The sequence below is a fragment of the Heterodontus francisci genome, chromosome 34 (genome assembly GCF_036365525.1).
Source record: "Heterodontus francisci isolate sHetFra1 chromosome 34, sHetFra1.hap1, whole genome shotgun sequence".
In the NCBI taxonomy this organism is placed as follows: Eukaryota; Metazoa; Chordata; class Chondrichthyes; order Heterodontiformes; family Heterodontidae; genus Heterodontus; species Heterodontus francisci.
In genome coordinates, this window is record NC_090404.1 from 4,003,411 (window position 1) to 4,021,373 (window position 17,963).

General features: G+C 40.5%; 1 pseudogene across 1 annotated transcript; it reads right to left on the reverse strand.

The window, feature by feature from the left end:
* Window positions 1-164: 164 nt before the first annotated feature.
* Window positions 165-12,842, reverse strand: LOC137348925 (Ig heavy chain C region-like; annotated as a pseudogene). The gene is made up of 7 exons (XR_010969138.1): window positions 12,716-12,842; window positions 12,256-12,588; window positions 11,002-11,070; window positions 3,331-3,627; window positions 2,801-3,118; window positions 1,091-1,396; window positions 165-620 (listed from the first exon to the last, which is right to left on the reverse strand). The product of XR_010969138.1 is annotated as an Ig heavy chain C region-like (transcript).
* Between the last annotated feature and the right edge of the window lie 5,121 nt (window positions 12,843-17,963).

Below are 17,963 nucleotides of genomic sequence, written 5' to 3' on the forward strand. Positions count from 1 at the left end.
CCAATAATGAATCAGGTTTACTCTGTGAATTAATATGTGCTGGAAACATTGGTTGTACAAGACTTGGGCCCGAGACCTGCAAATATCATGCTTTGATGAAAAGACCTACACTTAGCAAATGTGGGAAGCACAATTAATTGAGCTGTTGTGTATTTAAATCGCGATTGGAAGAAAAGGTCTTTATTGTGTTTTTTATTTAAGAATTGAAATGCAATCGAGAAATTCTCATTGACATGAATTAACGGTGTCCAACAGTGCAAGGGAAATGTTCACAAAACTCGGTTTACCGCTGGATTTATTAACTGTTCTGTTGATGATCTTCAAGGGGATTGCTTCATGTCCCACCACACAGGAGTAAGAAGCGCCGCTGGCCCACTCCTCCGCTGCAATGGATAACAGGCTGTAGATGAAGAAGGAGCTCTTGTCGTTCTCCGCCATCACCTCGGTGTTCTTGTAGTTGCCAGGATTCACCGACTTGTCATTGACGGTCCACTTGACGAAGATCTCTCGGGGGGAGAAACCTCTCACTAAGCAGGTGAGGGAGAGGAACCTCTCAGCGGAGACTTCTTCTGCTGGGGGCAGGAGAACAGACACAGACGGTTCCCGCAGATCTTTCCATGCTGAAAAATTAAAATAAATGTCAATAAACTAGACAATTTCAGAGACAATGACACCGGTGGTTAAATGTGAGAGAAATTGTGAAGGTTTCCCTTTTCCTCTCTGGGGCCTGTGCTGTTTTCCAGCTGGCGCAGAGGCGCTGCAATCCTGCTCGCCGAGAACATAAAGGATTAGACTGGAAAATTACATAGAACTTGCAGCACAGGAGCAGGCCATTAGGACGAGCTAGCCTATGCTGGTGTTTATGCTGCACACGGACCTCCTCCCACCTTACTTCAGCTCTTTCTATTCCTTTCTCCATAATCCACGTATCCAGCATCGCCTGAAATGCATCACCTCTGGTCCCAGGGAGGTTCATTAGTGAATTACAATTAAATTATCAGCGTAATCCATTCAACCACTTAGTTGGGCCTTGCACAAACACCGGCAAGAAGCACAACCTCTGACTTATTGCTTCAATCACATTGCTCACCTTCCTTGTGGATGGAATCTCTGAGAGGAGTCGGCAGATCCTGATGGCTCACCACACAGTAGAACACAGCCTCACTCAGCCAGGCTTGTGTCGAGATGTCTACGGTGCTGATCACGCTGTCGGGATCCTCTCCGGGTTGGACGGCAATCTCTGATTTCAAAGGCTTCTGTTCTTGTGTCCAGGACACGTTGACACCATAAGGAGCATTAGACACGACGCAGGTTAAGGTGACCGTGGCCTCCAGTAAGACCTGTTCTATTGATGGTGGCAGTAGTTTAATTACTGGATGATTGCACTCGGAAGAATCTGTAGAACAGAAATGAGAGTCAAAGAAATCTCCATCTTCAGGATCAGGACGCGAGTATTTAACTATCACTTTCTTCAGGAGGGGAAAAACACCTTTCACTTCAACACTGTCGTTCATGGGAAGAGCAACGATTTGTAAAATCTGGGACATCCAAGCGGATCACATCTGTGCTGAATATAATGGCTCTGTCACCCCAGGACATGAGCTACACATGAAATTCATAGTGGCTCAAAACGAATGAAATTACGAATTTTAGGACCAACTAGAAACAAAGTTAATGTTCTGGTGCCTTGTCAGTATATTTGGGGAGATGAAAATGTTCAGCAACCAGTCAGAGGAGGGGCGAAAGGTCGGTAAAATGCAGTCCCAAGGTTTTTGTTTTTGTGTGGTGAGGAATAATTCGCAATACCGGATGAGATAGTTTTCTAATATCTGCCACGAGTGAGTATTTCTCGTGTGTCGGCATGGCGTTAGAAGGCGATCTGACCACAGGACTGTAATAAGAGCATAAGAATAAGAGTAGGCCATTCAGCCCCTCGAGCGCGTTCCGCCATTCAATTACACGATGGCTGAATTGTATCTTAATTCTGTTTACCCATATATAACCCTTAATACCCTTACCTGTCAGAAATCTATCACTCGCAACATTAAAGTTTTCAATGGATGTCAAGCTTCTAAAGTGAGTTGGGGGAGAGAATTCCAGAGTACCGCTATCTACTGTGTGAACACTCCCTTCCTGATATCATTCCTGAATGACCATGGTCCAATCTGAAGGTTATGCCCCCTTGTTCTGAAGTTCCTCACCAGAGGAAATATTTTTCTCCATTGACTCCATCAATTCCAGTAAACATCTTAACCACCTCATTTAGATCACCCTTTAATCTTCTATACTCAAAGCAATACCAGTTTGGCCTGTGAAACCTGTCCTCATAACTTAACCCGATCAGCCCCGTTATCATTATGGTCAATTCTTGTTGCACCACTCCCAAGGCCAATACACTCTTCCTGTGCTCTACAGTCCAGAATTGAACACAGTTTTCTAAATAGGGTAGATGCTCTTTATGGCACCTGATTCCGAGGCCGTTACCAAGAAAGGGTTCCAGATGCCGATTGCTGCTCCGTGTATGATTAGCCCATTCAGGATAAAGCTGATATACAGGCCACCTCACTCACTACATGACATCACAGTCGAGCTAAACATTCTTTCATGATGTGATGACATGTTGAACCGTGAGCAATCCTAATTTCTAATTTCTAAATCCTAAACTCACAGCGAAATAACACATAAAAACTGCACGATGGCGATTTAGAAATTGTTCTTTTTACTAATTCCAATAAATTCCTGACTTTCAGTAACATGGAGTACAGAAAGATGTGGAGCTTCCTGGGACTGTGCCTCTTACCTGGAGATCCGGTGATGTTTCGGCTTTGGATGACCGCTTGATGAGAGACCTGGCAGGTATAGACCGTGTTGGTGAACCATTCCCGAGCGGGGACTGTCAGCCGACTGGTCGCTGAGAAGTTCCCGTTCGTTTCACAGGCGGGAGAGGTAACGAAGCCCGATTCCATGGGATGTCCATCCTTCAACCAACTCACGGTTATTGCTTCTGGATGGAAATCGATGATTGAACACACGACAGTTGCAAATCTGCTGCTTGTGATTTCTTCACTGGAAGTCTGGGTGAGGATAACAGTTGGATGGACGATGTCACCTTTACAATCTTCAAGAAAAAACATGTTAGACATTTCGAGAAGAAATTAATAACTAATACAAACTGCTCTTATATTTTAACAGGTTATTTGCATCAAGCAGGCACTAACTGATGTTTCCAGGGGTCTGAACTGTGCACAACACTCTAAATGTGGAATAGCCAAAGTTCTACACAAGATCCGTCGAGCTTTTCTGTTTTTCCACAGTTTCCACAACACTAACCTGGAATTTCCTTGATCCAGAGCGACTCTCCACGTCGAACCTCGCAGTAGATTTTGCTGCTTCCCACCTCTGACTCGGTGATGGTTAACTGGCTGCTCAGGGTGTAGGTTCCCTTCTTGTTCAGCACTGACGGGTAAGTCTTCAAACCAGTGGTGATCGGTTCTTTACCTTTCTTCCAGGAAACGCTGGTGATTTGGGGGATGTAGTCCATCGCCAAACAGCCGTAGGCCATGGAGCCGTCGGTGTTGGGTTGTTCACAGGAGCACAGGCCGTAAAGGGTTGGGGGAGACGGTGTCGCTAGGAAAGAATGGCAAATTGAACAAGTTAGACTGTGATTCATGCTTACTAAATAACCAGACAACTCGGAATTCGACTCCAGCTGGAAATTGATTCCAATATTTTCCGATTAAAACCTTCATCCGCATTTGAGCTGCGATCAGTTACATCATTTGGTGATCATCACCTGTGGGTCCCCTGGTCAGGAACACACCTCTCTTTCAGGACCTGTCACATTACAAAAGTAAGAGCCTTTTGAAGTTATCTCAATAAGGTATTTTTCATTGGATTAAACTGAAAGAGGAGTTTCTCCGCTTTGTTCGGCCAATATTTATTTCTGACCCAACAGCAATTGGTCAAAAAACACGCGGCGTTTATTAATTGCAGTTGTTGGAAATTTCTTCTCTGCAAATTGACTGCTGGGTTGCCCCACACCTCCACCTCCTCCCAGCGCCCCTCCCCACCACCAGCAGACCACCCCGCCCCCCCTCCCCCTCCAAGAAAATAGCAACTACTCTGAAAAAGTGTCATTGGAATGCGTGCTTATAAAATGAACTTAATACTGTAAACTTGAATACCAGGCAAATTCGTTCCATTATTTTCCCATAAAAACCTACAATACATCCGAGCATGTTTATGACCCAGGGTGATGAATTCAAAGACATGATAGCTGAGAAGAAGGCCATTCGGTCCATCAGGCCTGTGAAAGATCACTCCAGCGATCTCGCTGACCTTCCAATTCCTAATCTTCTTTTCAAAATTTCATTTTATCCAGCTATTTTAGATTCTATTTATAGCCCTCTTTCTGATAGGACAATCCAGATCCTAACAACCCCCTGTGTAGAAAAGTAGATTCATACCCTCTTCCTTCATTCTTTTGACGCTGATTTTAAATCAGTGCCCTCTACAGACCAACTCACTGATCTGGGCAAATTGGTATCTGAATTTCTGTATAAAACATTCATTATTCAAAACACCTCTACCAGACTTCATTTTAATCTTCTATGTTCCCATAATATTGAAGAACTTTTACAAGAAATAGTTGAAGTCTACTTTAAAATATGGACTGAATCATTTAGTACACAGATTTCAGAGGGGATTTTTTACACAGCCTAGTTTCTGGAATTAAAGTTTTTAATGACTCGGCAATGACTCTAAGCTACCACTTTCCTTTTCAGGACTTGAAGATTGTGACTTCTGTTCTATATTATTCGACTGATTGGATTCTCTGGAGTTTGCTTCTCCCTCCAACCCAAATAATAAACCGAATTAAATCCGATTCCTAAAAATCGGTCATTTGGACTGATGCGCTTTAAATGGTCCATTTAATTTTCCAAAGTATCTTCCCACCCCTCACCAGTGAGAACTGGTGTTGCTGACTGTGTCGTTACAGACACCTCTTCTTGCTGCTTGCACCGCCCATAATGTGAACATCAGGACAGGGTTCTTCTACAAATATCTGATATTGTCATTACTTACACATTATAAATCGAGTGAATATCAGTCGGTTCCATGGAAGGACGGACAAAAGTTCCTGAAGTGTTACTGCTGACATGGTCAACTCTCACTTCTGATTTGTGTGGACAATTTAAACACCTGAGGCCTATCGGTCAGATATTGGAAGCTCGCTCACCAATATGATGTAAAAGAGGTTGCCGGTTATGGTGGCGCAATAGTAGGACATATGGGCTTTCAAATGGCATTAGATAACATGTCACGTAAGAGAACATTCAGAAAATGGAAGCGCGTGGATTAAAGGGGTCTTAGTAACCTGTTCAGGTACAGGAAACAGAGAGTGACGGTGAACCAATGATTTTCTGACTGGAGAGAATTAAGCATTGTGATCCCCCCTTGGTTCGGTCATAGGGTCATTATTATTTTTGTTAAATATAATGACGTGGTACTGGGTATGGGGCGTAGAATTTCGAAGGTCAAAGATGATACAAAACAAATAGTGAGCAGGATACTATCAGAGTTCAGAAGGACATGGGCAGGTGAAATGTTCAGAGACAGAGCAAATGCAATTTAATGCGGTTAAATGTGAAGTGCTGGACCTTTTGAGGAACAACACGGAAAGTTAATGCAATCTAAATGGTCCTATATTCAAGGGGTAGAAATGTAGAGGGACCAGAGTTGCATATTCACAATGTTTTTTTTCAAGGTGGTTAAGAAAGCGAATGGAATACTTGGTCTTGGTAAAATGGAGTACGAATTACAAAAAACCAGGAAGTCATATTAAAGTATTACTAATCACTAATTAGGCTGGAGTATTTTTGCACAATTCTGGCCATCACACTTTCGAAAGGATGTCAAGGCATTGGGGGGATTGTAGAGGGAGTTTACCAGACTGATGCCAGGAATGAGGGAGTTCAGTTATATAGAGTTATTATACGAGCCGAATTGTTCTCGTTAGGCGGTTACCGATTAGTTATGTTCAAAATTATGAGATGTTTTGATACAGCAGATAAGGAAAAACTATTTCCTCTGAAAAATGGGTCAGTAACAAAATAATTAATTGTCAAAAAAGAGCGTGGGCGGGTGGTGGCTGTGGAAAAAGGTTTCTTTCCTGACAGAGGGTGCTTTTCACAGAAGCATAGAACGATTACACCACAAAAGGAGGCCATTCAGCCCGCCGTGTCTGTGCCGGTTCTCTGCAGGCGAAACCGGACATATCCTTGAAGGACATTAATTTGCGTGGCTATGAGGGAAAAACTGGCTTGTAAGATTAAATTGGAGAGCGCTTTGAGAGCTAACACAGGCATGATGGGCTGAATGGCCACATTCTCTGTGAGAACTTTCTATCATTCTACCCGACTCAGTCGTATTAGTTATCCCCAATTTAATGGGACGAAAAGCTTCATAAATTTTAACATCTCTGTGACATATATTTTGTTGCTTTTTATAATGAAAGAGGGTTTTTAAAATAAGAGGTTCTGAGCGATTTTATTCAAATGAGTCAATCAGATACTGTCAGAGACTTAAAGCATATTGTGATTGACATTGATTGCAGGCTAATGATATCACTTCAAAAATTTCACAAGAGCTTACTACAGTGGCTCTGTGCCCTCTGCTGTGACACAATCCAATGATTGCATCTCCCCAGAGTTTATCACTGACTGTGACCTTTTGAAAATACTTGAACTAAATAATGATTTCAAACATGAGAATATCATGATGGTTATTTGGAGTGGGAGTCTCCACTATCTCCATTTAAAGCGCCAAAATAACTTCCAGTCTCCCATCAGATCAGAACAGGCGTTGGTCTCTGGAGCGTTACAATCACTTCCTGAAACTGTTTGTTCTGAAAGTGCACTCAAAATCAGGCCAATCTCATTCAATAATTATCTGAAACTTAATATGTTTAAATATTATTAATTCATTAAAATTTGGCCAAGAATTAATGTTAAAATCAATTCATGTGCGTTGTTTCATCTGGACAATTGAATAATTTATATTCATATATCTGGGTCGAGGACTCACAGTTTATGAGTTCGTTGCAGATTGAGATTCCTTGAACACTGTGGGGAAAACATTCTCAGATCAGGTACAGGACAGTTAAGCTGCAAAGTAAAGATCCCTCTATACGGCCCTATCATGCGTTGTAATCTCAGACATCGCAAGTGTTATATTCCGTAGAAAGCTGCCTCTACACTACACTGTCACTCTGGGTCAGGTACAGCATCAGTTTAATATAAAATAAAAATTCCCTCTACGCTGTCCCATCAAATATATCCAGGACAGGTTCAATCCGGTTTAGATACTGAGTAATTCCTCCCTCTGCGCTGTCCCCATCAAGTAGTCCCAGGACAGTTACAATATAGATTAAATATACAGTAAAACTTCCTCTACATTGCCGAATCAATCACTCCCAAGGGAGGAGCATTACTGATTACAAACTGACCAAATCCCCTTCGACAGTCCGTCTGTTGTGTCTCTGAACTGTTATTTCTGACTGCCTCAGACTGGAATTATGATCTCATTGCTGAGGCGCCTCATCAAACTTAAAGTCAAACTTTTAGGTTTCTCGGGGGTACAAGTTTCTTAATTAAATGGATCAAGTTGCATTCCTTGAAATGAAACGAACCAGTCTGTTTGCAACCTGCAGGGAGGATTCCTCGTCCTGACACAGTGAGCAGGCGCACAGAAACAGAACAGACACAAACGGTGCAACAATCGGGCTCTCAGCAGTTAGATCTGTTCAATTGTCAATTTCAATGAAGCTGTTTTATTCTAGTTCATCAATTGTCAAATTGTGACCACTCCAAATCTGTATACTCTTTGAAATTAAACTGATATTCATTTCAAAAACTCCCTTCGACCTCCAAGTGTTTCTCCCTGTCTGTTTACAATCTTAAAAGCATGTAAGAAAGTTTCACTTAAAATGAGTACATCAGAAGAATACACATTCAGGAAAATTAGATGTCCATAACCAGAACTCAGTGACAGAGTAAGAATTTAGAAAATCAGGAGTTATTTATCTTGCAAACTGATTACCCACTGGTTTGATACAATTTCATAATTCAATTTTACAAAATAAAAAGTTGAACCACTGCTCAAAGTTAATTCATTAAAATCTGCGGTGATACTTGATTGAGCTGAGAACAGCTGAGTAAGAAATATATTGTTCTCTAAGTTATTGCTAGACATAATGAAAAAATCTCTCCGATTCTTGAGATTTTGCACTCATTGGAATCCTGGCAAGTATACTATTGAATTGTGGGAGGTCATTTATGTTTAGTGAATTAGCACTATTATATTCTAAGCTAATATTCATGTTAGCTGATTTTATACTGTATTTATCATTTATAAATAAATAAAAATAAATAAATTAGTTAATATTACTTCAAGACCAGTTTCTGCCTGGCACCTTGTGAATTAATGGAGTTTTAATTAAGTCATTATGACACTTTATCAATATTAAATAATCAACGTCATATGAATAGATGAAAACCTTCAGACAAATATATTACATCATGCTGAAATCGAATCACAGTGCAATAATTTAAAATGAACAATAACTTCTAGTCCCGCCCTGCTTTCTCTCTACAAACTTGTAAACTGCGCAGGTATCTGAATGCGTTGATATATTATAAGCTCCTACCATTCTCAGCGAGTATTTCACACAATGGATTTAGCCTGGCCGGGGTCACATGTCACTAACTGGGCTGTCACATAGCCTGTTTGTGAAAGCAGCTCTCCCGTGTTTAAATATCGTTATAAATCTTAACTATATGAGATAAAATATCAAAAACATCCGGGCACTTTGTGATCAGTAACTGTGCTGCCACTATTTAATCACACGATGTTTTTAGATTTTACTCCCGTAATTCACACAGTCCCTGTAAATTAATTGCTAAATATATTGTGATTTTTATTGAAAGAAGTTCCAAAATGATCACTGCAAAACTGGACGTAAACAACTCTTTCAGATCATCTGTGACATTGAAACCTAATGAGCAAATGTAGCCGAGATTTGGCGGATCAATTTAATATTTATTAAGCATAACTCTCAGGTATAATCTGTTCTTTGTCTATCATTCCATCCTGCGTGCAGCACAACTATGGGAGACAGGATGTTGTTACTGAATTCAAAACTAACATTAAACTTTTGTAATTAATTGAATCTGCTTGAATTTCCAGGTGTTATTTGTTTGTCTTTAGCCTTACGCAGTCTGCAAGTTTCTTCAATTTAAATAAAATCATATGCACAATTCTTTGACTGCCATTGACCTCTTGTCCCAGGAAAATGGTTAATATTAGATTAGTGATAATTATCTCACTGTCCAACAACAAATGACATTGAAGAAAGAATATGGAAGAACATGAACGCAAAGAATGTAATAACCGGACAGATATATTACACTGACAAACTGCAATTTACAGCGCCTATTTAAGTTGTAAGTAAATACAAGCTGACATTCAACTGTTTTAATCAGGAATATCACAATTAATTTAAAAGCGCTCATTAACCTGAAAACAGCACTGGAATAAGTACACTGTTATTGAAATAATTTCAAGCACAATTAAAAATAGTTTCCAGTCATAAAGTTTTCCGGTCACGACAATTGTGCGCTTGGCACGCCAGAACTGTAAAAGACGATTCATGAATAATGAATCGATCTTAATATGAAAGCGTATTTGGTTTATATGAGGACATATTGCCGCATTATAATTGTTTGAATTGTATTAATTTTACTCTCCAATCTGCAAACCTGCTACTTATTCAGTTTGTAATTGCAGTAACATTTTACGGATTGAAGGAGCGTTACAAACCATGGCTTTACAGTTCAATCTGCAATTATCATTTAAATTTTTTTAAATGCCTTGAAATATCTTTTTTTTTATTTCTGAAATCTGCCTGTTATCCGGCTTTCGAATCGTCTTTGAAACAGTTTCAAACAAATAGAATGTATCCATTTGATCAGAAAACCTGCAGCCGCTCGGTGTCACCCGGGTTCAACAAAGCAGAAACGCCAAATAGTTTTACAAATTTTACTTTGTAACACAGAGACACACTCTCCTCAGCAGATAACCTCCAACTCACATCACTGAGGGGCTGAATCCCACCTCAGTACGTTTCAAGGCGAAGCAGCTTAATTCCACAATCACTTTCAGTAGAATCAAATGTAACATCCCAAAAAAAACATCTCAATACAGAATCCACCGAGCCTGCCTGTCTCTGAATTACCAAATATATAAAATAATGGCAGCAGATTTGTTAGGACAGAGAGCATGTTTAATAAATTAATATTGATTCTGTAGCATATTTCATTTATATTGCCTGATATCACTGCATTATTAAAAGTGAGGTTATATTAATGTAAATCTGGCCAAAGCTGCAAATTTGTTATTTCTGTAATTCTTAATTACATCAAAATTTATTGTATTACATCTGAGCATTCGTAAGCAGTAGATTGATAGATAGCAATTTAATTACCACAAATAAAAATAGATCAAAATATCAGAAGGCTATTTTTGACCACTGAAGCTTTCTGCATAATTTTATTTCAAACATATTTAAAGACTTATTGTTTCTATTAGATCAGAAAACCTGCAGCAACTAGATGTCACCCAGATTAAACATTGCAGAAACGTCAAACGGTTTAAATACCAAACAGTTTGGTATTTAAAGTAGCCCAAACGCTCAGTCCCATCAACAAATAAACACCAAATCACATCAATCTGGAGCTGAATCCTTCAACAGCACCGTGTATAAAGAAACCATTAAGTTCTTTAATCCCTTAGCAGCAGAATCACATAAAACATTGCAACAAATTCGCAATATAGAATCCACCAAATCCACTTTTCAGTGAACGAATGTATCATTACAATAAACAGAAATATAAAATTAAAAACACAAATAAAACAGTTAATGAAGAAATGTATGTTTCTTACCTGCAGTCACCGTCACCATGGTCCCTTGTCCCCAGTACTCAAGATAGTCACATTGTTACATTCCCTGGGCTGGGTCACACAATAACCGGCTCTGCACAGAATAGTGAGAAATCCATTATTATTTTAAATATCCACACTCCAGAGGCAAAATAAAATCTTGATGGTTCTTTGTAAAATTATAACTGCGTTAATAATTCTTTTCACTCTTTATAAATTTCCCTGATGTTTTATATATCAGCAATTATTGAAATCACCAACTGATGAATGAATAATTAATCCGTTTATCCATAATAAACCGTGCTAGGAGGACAGTGCTGGACACAAATAGTACTTCACTGTATATATAGTTGGATTGTTAAAGCGAGCACTGACCCAGACTCATCAATTAGTGTTGAGGGAGTTTTTGTATTGACAGTAACTGCTGTGCCACCCAGTATATCACAGTGAGACATCCCGTGTCAAATACTGCGGCGGACTGTTAACTGTAAAATACAGAGATTACATTTCACAGCGATCTCAAAAACATGATTGCGATCCCCCTAAGAGTACATCAGTGAGATAATTCAGTTTATACCAGTCATTATATTTATAAAGAGATCGGAATATTTCAGAATCATCTGTGCTGATTTAGCGTGACAGTCAACATGAATAAAGCAGGAGACTTTTATACAATTTTACAAATCTATATTGTATTTCCCCAATTTTATATTTAATCCTCATTGTTTATGGACCATCCGCCATGTTAGTGATCGCTGGTTTGAGCAAACTCCCTGTCTGGGATTTTTGTATGAAGAACTCGCTCTGTACAGCACCGTGACCCACTATAGTACCCACAGTGACACGAACCTGCACAAATACTGCACTCACTCTCTGTTCAGTACTGCCTCCCAATATTCACTTCAAATAAAAATTCACTTCTGATCTAATTCAGAATATATCCAAAAGTTTATACCATGCAGTAGGAATTGAACCCAGCTCCAAGTAACGCCCTCCAGGTATCACTCCCATTAAAAAACTAGCATCTTATCCAGATCTGCAATTGCTGACACTGTTAACATTAAAAATCAGCACAGCCAAAATTACTCATCAGTTAGTGTCTTAGATTTGTACCATTGAATTTTCACTATGCTAGTTCTGTGAGAGACAATCTATGGCCTGGTTCTGAACACCGCCGTTAATATTGTATTTAATAAAATTACTGACCGTCAGTTTATGATGGAAGTTGTCGAATTCTCTCTCCATATGTTCTTGTACATGTCCAGCCCTGGTTCCTCTCATTGTGATCACTGGCACAGTAATATATAGCGGTGTCTTCAGTCTTCAGGCTCTTCATGTCCAAAGCGAAGATGTTGTTTGAAGTGTCTTTGGACGCAGTAAATCGATCTTTAATCTCTGGGGCGTAAGCATTGTTGGATGAACTGTAGTAGCTAACCAGCCACTCCAGCCCCTGTCCGGGAACCTGCCGGACCCAGAACATCCAGTAGCTGCCAAGAGTGAACCCGCTGGTTTTACAGGTCAGTCTCAGGGAGCCTCCGGGTTTCCCGGTCTCTGCCTCTGGCTGAGTCAACACGACATCCGAATGGACACCTGTAAAAAATATCAAAAACCCCGAGGATTAATCCTGGTGAAATGATTCTTTACTCTGTAACATTCCAGAGAGGGACTAATACTAAAACAGTAACAGTGAGAGACTCGGACAATAAAAACTACTCACGGGATAAGAAAACCAGTAACAGACTGAGAGAAATCGCCGACCTCATCCTTCTGCCAATTTGGGGGAAATGGTTCTGGTAAGAACTCACTGAGCAAACCGGCTCCCGTACTGTTGGATTGCGGTCCCAGTGACCGGCATTTAAATACCCGGCAGAAGGGGGCGAGGTTACAGGCGCCGCCTATTGATTCCCTGATAGAGGCGGTTACTGGATCCACGTCCCACCTTCCACATCATCAACAGAATGGACTCATATCATTACACTGAGTTATTATTAAATGTGAACTTTTTATCGGTATCCAGGGATAGTCAGTTGGCTGTGTGGTTTCAATGCAATGTGTTACTTGGTACTAAATGGAACTGCTGCAGTGAGGAATGTGTCAGTAATAAACAAGTGCATTGTGGACTGTGAATTAAACCCCTTTATTTCCTCAACTCATCACAGGGGATGTGAATCGCTAAGATTAATTTCCGTTACCAAGGTCAAACGTTACTGATAGTATGTATCAATTCATCTCCCGTTATCGATCCCTTCGATCTATACCAGTGAAGCATCCCCGATAATTTGAATTGTTATCAATTTATGCAATTAAATGCGGGACATAAGTAAAGTGATTTTATTTTCAATTTGAATGGCTGTAGTTATACGATTTAGGATCAGAATGAATAGAAACGCCTCGTATTATACAAGTCTCTCTCTCTGTCTGCATTTCTCGAGCTGCTCCTGACGCCAGTCCTTCTAAAATTACCGAATACAGAAGTCCGCTTGCCTTGATACGTAAAATTCATATCAGCTTTTGAAAAAGAGAATCTAGTGAATCAGAATCAATACGGTAATCAGGAAATCTATCCCTGATACCCAGATCATTGCAGCTAACATTACTAACGACAGACTGTTTAACACGCACTGGTATCAGGAACACAGTATATCAGGACTTAAAGCTATGCTACAAAATATCACAAAAAGAAACGCTTTATTTGTAGTGGAAACGGATCACAAACTGGGCATTTCTCTAACCACTGATATCTCCACTGAGAGGGATGGATATGCAATCCAAATTATCAGATATTAAACTGTCCGCAGCTGTTATCAGTAATGAAAGAGTCTTTATAGTTTGAATGTGATACACAGCTCTGTGAGAAAATTCAAGGAAATGCAGCGGGTTCTGGGCAATTCCACCTATTTCTTTATTTAATATACGATTTCCAATTTTCTATTTCCGATGTGGGTGTGGGGGTCATTAAAATCTCTCTCTAGAACTTCATGCAGTAGAAATAAATGGTCTTAATGATCCAGAATAATATTTAATTGTCACGTGTCAATTTATTATTTTGCGCTCCCAGTTTATAATGATATGAGCAGTGAGTTTACCGAAAATCATTCTTTAGACGTGATACCGTGAAATGATTTATTTTTTGTAAGAGCGCTGCTGAATAGTTAATATTTAAATGGTTAAATGCCATCTTTGTCCATTCATATTCACACTAATCTGCCCCACACAGTATTTGGCACCAACCCAGCCGACTGCCATCAGGGAGACTCAAACAGCAATGTCATTTACAGGAAGCATCTGGGGTTCTGTGCAGTAAATCAAAGATCTGTTTCCTCGTAATTGACCGCTTGGCTGCAAACCAACTTCAAACCCTTACCATTGTCAATGAGGCCTATTCATAAACAAATCTGCCCAGCAACAATACTGGAGTTAATTTTATTTTTTTCAGTTGCTTACCGAGGTGAACTGTTCCCATCTCTCAGCAAAGGAAATATATCCACTGTCTCAGACACCCTTTTAGGACCAACAGTCTGAGGAACTGTGCAGCATATCATAACATTGTAATAGATAGATAGATAGATAGATAGATAGATAGATAGATAGATAGATAGATAGATAGACAGACAGACAGACAGACAGACGGATGGAGAGACAGATAGATGGATGGATAGATCGATAGATAGATAGATAGATAGATAGATAGATAGATAGATAGATAGATAGACAGACAGACAGACGGACGGACGGACGGATGGATAGATAGCTAGACAGACAGACAGATGGATGGAGAGACAGATAGATGGATGGATAGATAGATAGATAGATGGGTAGATAGATAGATAGATAGATAGATAGATAGATAGACAGACAGACAGACAGACAGACGCATGGAGTGACAGATAGATAGATAGATAGATAGATAGATAGATAGATAGATAGATAGTTAGTGTGGGCCTCAGAGAGAAAATACATTCTGTAATTGATAAATATGCTTGTTTGCGTGGATGGAGGCATAGCTGCAACGATGCAGGGATGACTAGATAGTTGGATGGCTGAATAAAAGCAAAATACTGCTGATGCTGAAAATCTGAGATCAAAGTGGAAAGTGTTGGACATACTCAGCAGGGCTGGCAGCAACTGTGGAGAAAGAAACAGAGTTAACGTTTAACGTCTGTGCAGTAGGTGACACAGTGGCACAGTGGTTACCACTGCAGCCTCACAATTCCAGTGACCTGGATTCGGGTACTGCCTGTGTGGAGTTCTCCTTGTGACCGCGTGGGCTTCTGCCGGGTACTCTGGTTCCTTCCCACAGCCAAAGACTTGCAGGTCGATGGGTAAAATGGCTATTGTAAATTACTCCTCGTGTGGGTATGTGGTAGGGAATATGGGATTAACGTAGGATTAGTATAAATGGGTGGTTGTTGGTTGGCACAGACTCGGTGAGCCGAAGGGCCGGTTTCAGTGCTGTTTGCTTCTCCATAAACTTTCATCAGAACTGGCAAAGGTTAGACATGTAATAGGCTGTGTGAAAGTGGTGGAGTTGGTGAGGAATAGAATAAAAGGGAAGGTTTGGCACAAAGCAGAAGAGATCTCCTGAATGTCTAAACGTTTTGTTTCACGTACTGATGAACAGATTGATGGATGCATGGAATGAATAGATGGACAGATAGATAGATGGGCCTGAAAGATGCTGTTCTTCAACCACATCTTTGTGATTGACGATTCCTAACAGGAAGCCCCCTCTTTATTTCATTTGCATTACTTTGACGCCTTCCAGTTCTTCCTGATTTTCTGGATCATTTCAATCCCTCGGATATCCAGAAGTAACGAGATCAATTCACAAAAAGCATGGTGATAACCCTGCGGTATCTCTACTAATGGGGCACATTTATCACAAAGATATAAAGGGAGAATATGACTGGGTTATGAAGGGACGATTGTAATATTTCTGAACATGTGGTCCTTTCATGTACATCAAAGCACTCAACTCGAATTACTTCAAACACATCAGCAATATAGAAAATCATTGGATACATTTTCCACTTCTCTCTGTAAATACTTATTCCTCTGTTATACTGGTCCATTCACGCCATTCTAAAGAACACAGATAAAAGGAGAATACACTGTACCTTTCTTCACCGCCATATATTCATTGTAAGTCATTGGCCACAGTGAAATATAACATGTGGGTAGAGCACACTGTGGTCCCAAATTCAAATGTCCTTAACTCCTTCAGCCACATTTCCCAGAGCCTCTCCATTTAGTCCATTCATGCACTATTGTTCACGAGTTCAGTACATCAGTGAGATTTACTGAGGCTGATGGTACAGGGTCACTGTGATAAGAACATAAGAAATAGAGGCAGGAGTAGGCCATTCAGCCCCTCAAGCCTGCTCCGCCATTTAAGAAGATCATGGCTGATCTTGTTGTGGCCTTAACACCACTTTCTTGCTTGCCCCGAAACCCTCCCCCACCAATCCCCGATAACCTTTGATTCCCTTGTCGATCAAAAATGGGTGACCATGATATCATTGTGGATTGTTGTGAAGACCCATCTGATGCACTATTGTCATTTAGGGAAGGAAATGTGCTGTCCTTTTCTGGTCTGGACTACATGTGACTCCAGACCCACGCCGATGTGGTTGACTCTTAACTGTCCTCTGAAATGGACTAGACAGACACTCAGTTCAAGGGCAATTAGGGATGGGCAATAAATGCTGGCCTATCCAGCGACGCCCACATCGCAGGAACAAATTAAAAATTGGTTGAATATTACAATACAATTCCCAGAATGGCAGAGTTATCCTCGTGTTGGATTCAAGGTCACACCCACAGACAGTGACTGTACTATCTATAACAAAAACAAAAAGTGCTGGAAAAGCTCAGCAGGTCTGGCAGCATCTGTGGAGAGAGAAGCAAAGTTCATGGTTCAGGTCTGTGACCTTTCATCCAAACTGGCAAAGTTTAGAAAATAATTTCCTCCTGCACTCTGTACTGACTACCTGCCGTTCTGTACCCTACGGGGGAATGACCTGAGGGATCCGGATTCTGCCTGATTTAACACTGTATCTATAATGGAATTTAACTGTGAATGCCTGGAGTTCCATTTACTTATTCCTCCTTGATCTATATTTTAATGAGCAATGACCCTTGATCATCAGCCGTGGCTTGGTTGGTACCACTCTCCGCTCTGAGTTTGCAGGTCCAAGTTTCATGTTCTACTCTAGGACCTGAGCACAAAAATTACACTGGAACTACAGTGGAATGCTGCACTGTCAGAGGTATCGTCTTTCAGATGGGACAAGAACCCAAGGCGCTGTCTGCTCTCTCAGGTGTAAAGGATCCCATGGCACTATTTCGAACAAGTGCCGGAGAGTTCTACCAGGTGTTCTGATCAGTATTTCTCCCTCAACCGACCTCACAAAAACAGACTATCTGGTCATTATCGTATTGCTGTTATTGGAGGGGCCGAGTGGCCTGCTGCTGCTCCCAATTCGCATGTTCGTATGTTTGCTTTATGCAAATTGGATGCTGCATTTCCGACATTCCTAACGTGACGGTAGTTCACAAGTAGTTCATTAGTTGCAACGTTTTTGAGAGGTCCTGTGGTCGTGAAAGGCCCGAGAGAAATGCAACAATTTTTGGTCTTTTTTCCGAACGATAGTTGTAAAAAGGAGTGATGCATTGAGCAAGTAAATCATACACTGCTCGAATGATAAAGCTGAGAAGGAGGCCATTCAGCCTTTCAGGACTGTACCAGCTCTTTGACAAACTATCCAATTATTCCACTCCCCCCTGTTATTTCACCAAAACCGTGCACTCTTTTTCCATTTGAAATATCTATGAAATTCCCTTTCAAAAGTTATTGTTCAATCTACTTCCCCCCTTTCAGGAATTGCATTCCAGATCATAACAATTTCCTCTGTCATTTGTCTTCGCCCTCATATCGACTAGAGTCATAGAATTAGAGAGTCATT